This window comes from Nicotiana tomentosiformis, chromosome 2, assembly GCF_000390325.3.
Source record: "Nicotiana tomentosiformis chromosome 2, ASM39032v3, whole genome shotgun sequence".
In the NCBI taxonomy this organism is placed as follows: Eukaryota; Viridiplantae; Streptophyta; class Magnoliopsida; order Solanales; family Solanaceae; genus Nicotiana; species Nicotiana tomentosiformis.
In genome coordinates, this window is record NC_090813.1 from 1,015,616 (window position 1) to 1,025,329 (window position 9,714).

Sequence of the window (9,714 nt, forward strand, 5' to 3'; positions counted from 1 at the left end):
AACATAATATTTTTATACATGGAGACATCCGTACATGTTTGTCTCCACAAGCACGAAAGCACATTTGCAAACAACTTAAGTATTAACTCGAAACATGCCTTTAGAGAAAGTCCATCAAGAAGAGTAAGTTTTAATCAACTTACCTTGCTTTCGCTTTATTAACATTCACAGGCCTTCAATCCTCCTCCACCATTCCAATGCTGATTAAAATGCTCAACATCACCAACAAGTCGATATCTACAATTAGATATCCTAATTACATCAAAATATGACCTAAGATATTGATCAATATCCATATATGGCTCATAAGTTGGCTACAAGCCTCCAACAACTCAAATCACTAAATAGATTTATATGCTAGGATGTTCAACTTCATTCTTATGTTTTAATACCCATTCGAAATCATTAATGATATTACATCAATTGTCCAATAACACCAAGTTACTATTCATCGTCTTCCATAATCAGCACTTGCAAAATATACAATTCGGGTTGATTACTTAGTTGATCACTTCCATCTTTTGCTAACAAATAATTCCATAGGTTCATTGTATTCATAAATTTCATTGCCAAGATTGCCATTCATTTTCTCTCTTATTTTCTCAAAAGTACTATTCATGCCATGAACTAGAGTTTTATAATCCAATATTTCAACCATTAAAACTTTTAACAAATGCTTCAAATACTTCTAACTACTCATAATAAACGAGTTTGAAGAATTGAAATTACCTCTAGTAGCTCAATCTTGAAAAATCACAACTTTGGTGGTTTTAGTGTTCTTGAGGATTTGATGATGAAATCTAGTATTTGGATGCAAGAAGGATGTTATAACTCATGTATATTGAGTAAGAATCAACCCAAAATATCATTAACAACTTACCTTAGTTGATTGGACTTGATTTGAGCTCAAAATCGTACCTTCACCTCAAGAACCCTAACCCCTAAATACTCAAAATACTCTCATCCCCCGACCTTGTATTTATAGGCCCAGATTTTTAGGTTTCGGATGCGGCCTCGGATGCTTCGCATCCCCAGTTCACTCCTCTTTGAAGCTCGGATGCGGACCTGGATGCCATTGCAACACTTCACTGCCAGTCTTTCTTTCGGACGCGGCCCTGGATGCTTCGCATCCGCAGACTCCTCTGCCAGCCTTTGGTAATTTGGTCATTACATCTTGTAGGAATGTTCAAATGATAAACGGTTTGAAGCGTTAGAAAATAGACTCAAAGATCTTTCATTTGATAGCTTTTACATTACATAAATCCTTAAACATATGTAGATATGCTTGTCGAAAGTTTAATATTTTGCGTACTCATTTGAAACTTTAGTCTATCCTGAAACTTCCAACTTGGCTTGGACTTAGGGTTATCTTTAGACCCCACATCACTTATAATATGCCTCGTACACTTATTGTCATATCCAATTGATATCTATTATATTAATAGTCCTTGTCTGCTCACAAAATAATATAATTAGCGCACATCAACTTTTCTTAAGTACTTCGAAATGTTTTCGGGGTGGTACACTCGGCACTTACAGAGTACATGGGGTAGGTTGTAGTCATACTACACTCTATACTTATTGTGCAGATACCGAAGTTGGTCCCATCAATGTTTAGTGAGATTGCCCAGATTTTGCTACTAGCGGAGACTTGAGGTATAGCTGCACGCCGTTTGCAGCCCTGAAGTCCCCTTCTATGTCACAATTACTGTTTATTATGATTCAAACAGTTGTGTTTTATTCAGACTATTATCTGTAGTATTCTAGACGCTCATGTATTCGTAACTCCAGTTTGTGGGTTTATATTTGGACTACGTCGTTCTGTAACTTATCACATTATTTCAGACTATTTAGTTATTTTTTTTGTTATCATTTAATTTAAATTGTTAAAACTGGGTAACAAATATAGCTAACGTTGTCTTTCCTAGCCAGTGAAATGTTAGGCGCCATCACGGTCACGAAGGTGAGAAAATTTCGGGTTGTAACAAAGTATTATTATAATTTATGTGTTGATAATAGTATAAAATATTTGAGTGTTAAAGCTATATTTTCATGAAAAAGTATGTTTTTTAAAATTCAAACAATAGATTAGCAATTGTTTTATCTTTAGATTTATGTTAATTTTTTAAATATTTTAACATGAAAAAGGTTATTTATTTGATTTTGTTCAAATGGTTTGGATTGATTATGAAAATCATGATTTGATAAAAATAGATCATTTGCTATTAGACTAAGAATCTATTTTTCATATGTCAAATATTTTGGGAGTTACTAGTGGAGACCATCGAGATGGGTTCGAATGTTAAGTTCGTTACCATGGAAATATATGTGCTGGTGTAGGGACATATTTCAAGGCTAAGCTGAGGTTTGTGGGATAAAGTCTCCTATTGTGAGGACAAATGATGATTACTTAAAGTAATGAGGTTGAGTCGACTCGTATGGTACTACGAAAAATCGCCTCGACAAGTAGGGTCAAATGCCCGTTACTAGGTTGATCACCTAGTGATTGTTTATTATGTCGGTGTCACTATAGTACTGCCAGTGAAGGATAAAGAATAATATTCTTATGTTGAGGTTTAAGGAGCCGAAAGAATTTCAATGACTTAATACAATTTAAATGATTTTATGTGATTTTTATTAAAATCATAAATTGATATAAAATATTTATAAGTTTATATCATGATTTACATTTCACTCATCTTTTCATTTAAAATTAGAGCAAGAATTGATATAATTATTATCATTTTATATCAAATGTTAGTTGTATTTTTTTTTTTAAACTTGTCCTGGATACTTGAGTTAGAGAAAATTTATGATACTTATTGATGACCATTGTGGTGTACTCAGCACTCCAGGGCTTTCTCTTCAGGGTCGCACTTACTTTACATATTTCAGGATAAGGTATGATACGTGACACGTGGACAAGTCTAGAGTGACTCTCTTCATGAGATATATGGTAATGCACGACTCCTATTTCGTAGTAGCTATCATGTTATTTTTTTATTTTATATTAATGGACCATTGGCCCAAATATTGAGTGTCATTCTTTGGTATAGAGGTTCCATATATAGTTGTGATGAGTTATAGTAATGGGATTGTATACGACATATATGAAAAGATATTTATTTCACTTCGTCTCATTATTATTATGAAAGGTTAATATATGATTTTGAATTTGAAAAAATATTTCATGATTTAATTTTATATATGGTTTTTGAAGAGCTTTCACAATTGAATTTGTTTTCATGCATATGGTTTGGATGCATCATACGGTTTGGTTCCCTCAGGTCGGTTAGTGTGCCGGGTACCGATTACATAAATTTGAATCGTGACAAATTTTTCACCAATATATAGTGAAATAAATGTTAAAGTTGGTTAGATTAACAAAAATTCTACATCAAAGTTAAAAATTTGAACAATTTAATCGGATCTGAATTATGAAAGTTGTATAAAATGAAATAATGTCAAATATTTTAAGACGTTCCAAAATGCAAACATGCCAGCTAATTAAATTGGGACAAATGGAGTATAATTTTTTTCATTTTATTTTTTTAGCTTATTCTATTCTTTATGCCCTACTTGGTTATGTTAACCTACTAAGAAATGTTGGGAGGTTTGTGTTGGGTATGTATGAACAATGTTTCACATGTAAAGTAGAAAAGAAAAATAAGTTAAGTATAAGGAGTTGGATGTTCTTAATGGTGTGTGGCTTTTTGGAAAAAATTGTGTGCTTGATCCAAAACAGACAATATTATACTATATTAAAAGTATTTTTGGGTTGTTTTAGCACAACAACTAGTATTATGTGGAACTTAAATCAATAGGGAGATTATTGGGTGTGTATGGAAAAAATTTCACATAAAAAATAGAAGGAAAAAAATAACTACTTTTAAGGAGAGTAATTACGCGCACATGACATGTAGAAATAGTATTGGATATTTATCTATATTTTGATATAAAAAAAAGTGTGTATTGCAGCTTCCATGTATATTCAATCCGCCTCCCAACGTCCTATGATAGGTCAATCTTATTTCTAGATACGAGAATTTTTTCAATCTCAAAGTTGAACTAGAGACATCTATTTAAGGATGAAAAGATCGTAACTATCTCACCGCATTGGTCGCTCGTCTGGAACTTCGCTCCAATTACTACTTTAGATAATTTATATGTCTTTTCCAAATAACGATTTTGTTGCTCTCCTCTCTTTCTTTGTCTTTCTTTGTTTTCCTTTTATTTTGGCCATCACTTTAGCCTAATATGGTTGTTTCCCCCCTCCCCCTCCTTATTATTTCGAAGACACCATTGTAACGACCCGGCCGGTCGTTTTGAGTATCACAGCCCTGTTCCCACATTTACTACTCTATTTGTGCTTTATAGCTGTATTATAACCTATCAGATTAGTTAGTTCGAGTCCGGAGAGATTTCAGAATGAATTGCGACACTTAGTCTCATAATGAAAATCTTAAGTTGGAAAAGTCAACCGAATATTGATTTATGTGGACCTCGGATTTGAATTCTGATGTATCTAGTAGCTCCGTATGGTGATTTCAGAAGCGCGACCGCAGATGCGGTTTACACGTCGCAGAAGCAACCACACTCGCAGATGCGAGCTTCTTACGCATAAGCGGAGGTCGCATATGCGACTATGCGACCGCAGATGCGGAAGACGCTGGGCAGAAGCTTTAAGTTCGAGGTTTCGCTATTTTTAGCCATTTTCGGATTTTGGAGCTCGGTCTGGGCGACTATGGAGAGGAAATTTTTCACATAACTTGGGGTAAGTGTTCTTGACTCCCTTGTGATTATATTTCATGAATTAATCTTCATTTTTGGTGTAAGATTATTGAATCTTCAAGAGAAATTGAAGGAAATTTTTATAATTTCATAAAAACGAATTTTCGTGTTTTGAATGACGATTCAGAGTCGGATTTGAGTGAAATTAGTATGGTTGAACTTGTAACTGGATGGGTTATTGGATTTTGTGAGTTTCGTTGGATTCCGAGACGTGGGTCTCACGGGCGATATTTTGAGTGTAATTTCGAATTTGATGGAAAAATATTAGTATTTGGATATGGAATTAATTCCTATAATTATGTGGACTGAATCAAATTAATTGTGACTAGATTTGAGCCATTCAGGAGTTAATACGTGCAGAATGGAATTTCTGGAGCATTATTTAGCTTGTTCGATATTGGATTCGTCTTGTTCGAGGTAAGTAACTTTTCTAATCTTGGAGCTGAGGGTATGAACCCTGACTATATGTGTTATGTGTTTGGTATTGAGGTGACGCACATGCGAGGTAACGGGCGTGTGGGCGTGCACCGGGTGAACTGTGACTCTGTTATTTCTGTGGTACTGTCTAGTTACCTGAAGTTATCTGTAATCATGAAATCTTTACGTACTAGAGTTATCGAGCTGTGATTCATGTTAGAAGCCATGTCTAGGCTACATGCTTATTCTGTTAGGACCCATTGAGGTCATTACTTCTGTTGAGTTATTTGTTTACATTGTCATACTCAGTCATATTCATTTCATTGCATATCATAACTCAATCTCTGTTGTTATTTATTGATACATCATATCATCATTTTTGGGCTAGTTCATGTCATTGTAAGCCCGAGAGACTGGAGAGATTGATGACTGAGTGAGGTCGAGGGCCTGATTTTTTTTGAAATATTGATACTATAGCACGTGAGTTGTCCATGTGAATTTTAGCGCTTGGGCTGAAGGAGCCCCTCCGGAGTCTGCACACACCCCAATGAGCGCAATTGATTTATATTAAGGGGTGGATCTTTCGTGGACATGGATGTTTTCCGAAGCATTTATACCTGGAGATGGATTGTGATAACCCGATATGTCATCTTATATTTTAGAACCTAATTTTATGTTTCGAGGTCTCAAAAATCTCATTTTAGTCTTCCTCAATTTACGTGCGCAGTCCGGGTGTTTTTCTGGAAAGCTGATATGTTAAAAACTGATTAAAAAAAGAATTTTGCCTTAGAAATTCATTTAAGTTGACTTCGTTCAACGATTTGAGCAAACGGACCCGGATCCATATTTTGACGGTCCCGGTAGGTCCATATCGTAATTTGGGACCTGGACGTATGCCCAGAATCGAATTCTGAGGTCTCTAGCTCAAGATATGAAATTTTGATAAAAAAATTAATAGTTTAAAAGTTTAGTGATTTTTAGAATTGACTGGTGTTTGATCTTGTCGATACCGAATTCGTATTTTGGTTCCGGTGCCCGGTACAGGTCCATTATTATATTTATGACTTGCCTGTGAAATTTGGTGAGAAATGGAGTTAGTTTGACGTGATTCAGACGTTCGGTTGTGAAAATAGAAGTTTTAAAGTCTTCTTGAAAATTTCATTTGATTTCGTGTATGATTCAAAGTTCTAGGCGTTATTTTGGTGTTTTGGTCACGCGAGTGAGTTCGTATGATATTTTTGGACTTATGTGCATGTTTAGTTTGGAGCCCCGTGGGCTCGGGTGAGTTTCAGATAGGTTACGGGTGTTTTGAAACTTAGAAAAATCTGGTTTTTGGCTTCAGCTATTATCTGGTATTCCCTTCATCGCGTTCGCGGAGGTACTCTCGTGAACGCGAAAGGTAAAATGGGGAAGGATGATTTTCTTCTATGCGAACGCAGTAGCTAGGTAGCGAACGCGAGGCAGTGGGGGGGGTTACCCTTCGCGAACACGACTAGCTTCTCGCAAACGCGAAGCTTGAACGGACCTGGGGGAGGGGACACTCGTACTTCTACGCAAACGTGAGCACTGGCTCGCGAACGCGGAGGCTAGGGGGGATAGCCTTCGCTAACGCGAAGAGGAACTCACGAACGTTAAAGCCATTTGGGCTGCTGGACGTCGCGAACGCGGCAGGCCCTTTGCGAATGCGAAGAAGGCCTGACACCCAGACCTTAAAACATTTCAAAAACGGGATTTTACCAATTTTTCATAAACTCTCCATTAGAGCTCGGCCTAGGTGCGATTTTGAAGAGAAAACTCAACATCAATTCATAGGTTTGTACTCTTTAACTCATTTTCTTCCATTTCTATCATTACCCATTAAATTCCTAGCCCTAATCTTTGTTCTTTTATGGTAGAAAACTAGGGATTTAGGAAGCATTGTGTGTGTGTGTGTTGGGGGGGGGTTGCAAATTTGGGGATTAAGACCTCAATTTGGGGTCGGATTCCGAAACTAATTATATAATCGGGCTCGGGGGTGAATGGGTAAATGAATTTTGGTCCGAACCTCGAGTTTTGACCAAGCAGGCCCGGGGTCGATTTTTGACTTTTTGGGGAAAAGTTTGGCGAATCTAAATTTATGCAATGTAATTGATTTCTTTGGCAATATTTGATATTGTTGAGTCGTTTGTGAATAGATACGAGTGGTTTGGAGGTGGATTCTAGAGAAAAAGCGGTAATTGAGCATTGAGTGGCCCTTGGAGCAAGGTAAGTGTTGTGGTTAACCTTGACTTGAGGGAATAAGACATGTTTGTCTATTTGCTATATGTTTAAATTTTGGGGAACAACGCATATGTGAGGTGACAAGTACTTATGCATTGTAGTCGGGTTAAAGCATGCGGGCGGGACTTGGTTTCTCGCAATTATAGCTTCCTCTGTTCATGTTATCCATGTTTAGACTAGTATTGTTAAATTGATCGTTCTTATCATGTTTACGAAACTTCTGGTGATAATTGAGTATTGATTCCGAAGTTGAGGTTGATATTGTGGAACCAAATGTTGAAGTAAGGCTTGTACTTGTTATTCTATCTCCCCGTTGTTATTTGTGTTTTGCATTATGGTTAGGGAAAGTGTTAATGCACGAAGGGTGATGCCGTGTCATATTGTGAGTGTTAATGCACGAAGGGTGATGCCGTGCCATATTATGAGTGTTAATGCACGAAGGGTGATGCCCTTCCATATTGTGAGTGTTAATGCACGAAGGGTGATGCCATGCCATGTTATGAGAGTTAATGCACGAAGGGTGATGTCGTGCCGTTTCTATTAATATTATGGTAAGATTGAGAGTAAACGCACGAAGGGTGATGCCGTGCATCTTTCGTTTACTTTGTTTACTTGTTCTTATTCATTCATAGTATATTGGCCGTTCAAGTTACCATTCTGCTATAGTTCTCTATCTCATATTCCCCTCAACATGTTTCCCCTCCCAATAGTACATGTTTAGCTGTTATTTGTACATATACTGTTAAATTGCACAGGTTTGTTATGTAGGTATCTTGTCATAGCTTCGTCACTATTTCGTCGAGGTTAGGCTCGACACTTACTAGTACATGGGGTCGGTTGTACTGATACTGCACTATGCACTTCTTGTGCAGATTTTGGTACCGGTCCTAGCTGATCGTGAGGCTTAGCAGCTTGGATTTGCTGTCAGGAGACCCAAGGTTGATCTGTTGGCGTTCGTAGACCCTGGAGTCTCTTCCTAATTTTATCACTTACTGTTTCCTTACTTCAAAATAGTGCATTTTCCTTTTCAAACTCTATTTGTAGTAAATCATAGTAGCTCGTGAGTTGTGACTCCATATCCTGGTGGTAGTAATTAATGAAATTTTTATATTATTCCGCACTTGCTGTAATTTATTTTAGCTTATTTGTTGTTATTTACTGAATTGAATAAGGATTGGCTTAATAATTCTCTAACGCCGACTTGCCTAGCAAATGGAATGTTAGGCACCATCACGGTCCCGACAGTGGGAATTCCGGGTCATGACAAGTTGGTATCAGAGCACTAGGTTTCCTAGGTCTCACAATTCACGAGCGAGCTTAGTAGAGTCTAGGGGATCAGTACGGAGACGTCTGTACTTATCTCCCAGAGGCTATGAAGTTTCGGAACAAATTTCACTTCTATTCTTCTCTGTCATGCTATTTTATTCTATCATTGTTGATTGAACTCTTCTATTCTTGTCCTTCTGCAGATGGCGAGAACACATACCACATCTTCAGTGGAGCAGCACCAGAGCCTCCTGTGGCAGCTTCTACGAGGAGAAGAGGTCGAGGTCGAGGCCTGCCAGAGGCCGAGGCAGGGGCAGGGCTCAGCCCAGAGCCTGAGCAGCAGCGCCAGCAGTGGACCCTCAGGTAGAGTTTGACGAGGAGGTTCAAGCCCAGACTGTTTCGGTCAGGCCAGCTCAGGTTCCGGAGGGATTCATTGCCACCCCAGTACTTCAGGATGCTTTGGTCCGTTTGGTGGGCCTTATGGAGAGTGTGGCCTAGACTGGCGCATTCCCCATGGCACCAACCGTCTCTTAGGCTGGAGGAGGAGCACAGACTCCTGCTACTCACACTCCTGAGCAGATGGCTCCCCCAATATCAGACTCCAGCAGCTCATCCAGTTGGAGTAGTTCAGACGGTTGTATTGGCACAGGCCGGCGATGGGTCAGCTATGTCTTCTAAGGCTTTATGGAGATTGGACAAGTTTACCAAGATTTTCCTAGTTCACTTCAGTGGTGCTCCTTCAAAGGATCCCCAGGAGTTTCTTGACAGCTGTCATGAGGTGCTACGGAACATGGGTATAGTGGAGACCAATGGGGTTGATTTTGCTTCATTTCAGATGACTGGTTCCGCCAAGAAATGGTGGAGATATTATTTGTTGACCAGACCATCTGGATCACTTGCTCTTACTTGTGACCAGTTCTCTCGGCTCTTCCTAGAGAAGTTTCTCCCTATCACATTGAGAGAGGAACATCGCCGTCAGTT